Source organism: Puma concolor, chromosome C2, assembly GCF_028749965.1.
Source record: "Puma concolor isolate L17-30 chromosome C2, mPumCon1.1.hap2, whole genome shotgun sequence".
NCBI classification, from domain to species: Eukaryota; Metazoa; Chordata; class Mammalia; order Carnivora; family Felidae; genus Puma; species Puma concolor.
Genome location: NC_141675.1, coordinates 55,504,295 through 55,506,088, shown reverse-complemented (window position 1 = coordinate 55,506,088; position 1,794 = coordinate 55,504,295). Strand labels below are relative to the sequence as shown.

At 39.9% G+C, this 1,794-nt stretch overlaps 1 pseudogene; it reads left to right on the top strand.

The window, feature by feature from the left end:
• The first annotated feature begins 242 nt into the window (after window positions 1-242).
• LOC112850377 (cytochrome b-c1 complex subunit 7 pseudogene) lies at window positions 243-726 on the top strand (annotated as a pseudogene).
• Window positions 727-1,794: the final 1,068 nt, after the last annotated feature.

Sequence of the window (1,794 nt, the reverse complement as noted above, 5' to 3'; positions counted from 1 at the left end):
AGCAAGCATGAAATAAAAATGTCCTGCTCCTCTTTTGAAATCTATTTTTTGAGGACACTTACAAGCTGCTGGTATTACTTGGAGTGCAGCCATAAGCAAAACCAAAGAACAGAGGAAAGGAGTAGGGAAGGAAAGAAGTTAGCTGGCCAGTAGGCTCTAGGTTCACTTGGTTAGTTTTGCTCAAAACTACTAAGTCACTGACCTTTGTCATTTAGTTTAATACATTAGTCTTTTAAGAGTCTCGGGTCAAAATGGGGAGCTGGCCTGCGGTTGCAGCATCAAGCCAGTGGCTGGAGGGTATTTGAAAATGGTATTACAATGCTGCAGGGTTCAATAAACTGGGACTAATGCAAGATGATACAACATATGAGAATGATGATGTGAAAGAGGCCATAAGAAGGCTTCCTGAGAACTTTATAACTACAGGATGTTTCGCATTAAGAGAGCACTGGACCTGACTATGAGGCACCAGGTCTTGGTTAAAGAGCAGTGGACAAAAAATGAGGAGGATAAATTCTACCCTGAACCATATCTGAAAGAAGTTATTCGGGAAAGAGAAGAATGGGCAAATAAATAATCATGGAGTTGATATCTGTGGTTGCAGCTGCCCTCAAATATTTTTAAGAAGTTGGGTAAACCCGAAATGTACAATTTGGAACTATTTGAGCTGCAAATGTTATTACTTTAAATAAATGTCTATTGTAATTATCAAAAAAAAAAATACATTAGTCTTTTAAGAATATATCTAACAGTTGAACCCAAAGAAAACTCAAAGGTTTGATATGTTAATGATAGAATTTAAGAGTGTATGACACTTGAGACTTACAGGTAGGAACTTCCTTGTAAGACCTCTTATACCCTGACACTCCTTTTAGATTTAAAAAACAAAGCTCAAACTTGATTGTAAGTTTTCAATAAAAGTTCTCGAACACTCATTCTAAAAGAAAACCACAAGATTCCATCTGTCATATTCTGACTTTACCACAGCCCATTCCTCTTTGGTAATCCGTAAGCTTTTCTCTGATGCCAGACTGTGCAGACTCAAATCTCAGTTCTGCCACTTACTAGCTGAACCACTTGGAGCAAAGTACTGAACCCTTCTTTTATCACTTACTAGCTGTATAACCTCGAATAAGTGATTTAAACCTCTTCTGCCTCAGTTTCCTCATCTACATGGAGATAATACTATTACCTACCTCACAAAGTTTTTGTTAAGGATTACATAAATTAACGTATATTAGGCACTTAGAATGATGGCTGACATGTAGTAAAAGCCGTTTGCCATTAGTATTTCCTCTTTAGAATAGACATCCTGTAGGTCTGTAATCTCAACAAGAGTTGGTGATGCAAATACTAGCCATAAGCCCCAGGAAGAACAGAAGATAATGAGAAAGCAATGTTAAATCACAAATTCCACATTCCATCCAGCAGTTTTAACCAGTGAGCTGCAGTTTCACTTTTTCTCCTTTGATCACCCTTTTGATCTAGAAATACAAGAAAGGTGGTGAACTTGAAAGGCAAACAGCAAGAAGGAGGAAGTGGGGGAAATAAGCTGGTGGACTTTAGACTGGACAGTCAGCTCCCTTAGTGTGGAGAGCTTCACCTGCCCCAGTGCTGCTCTGACATGGTTCCACCTTTTCCTTCCCTACTTCCTGGCCACAGAAGCGTGGAGAAATGGAGAGAACCCTACGCTGGGACTGGCAAACTCCCAGAGCCATCAGATGTAGAAAAAAGGGCATGAATCGGAATCAGGCCGATGGCCTGTCTGTCTGTGGCTCTGTCACACACCTTTGA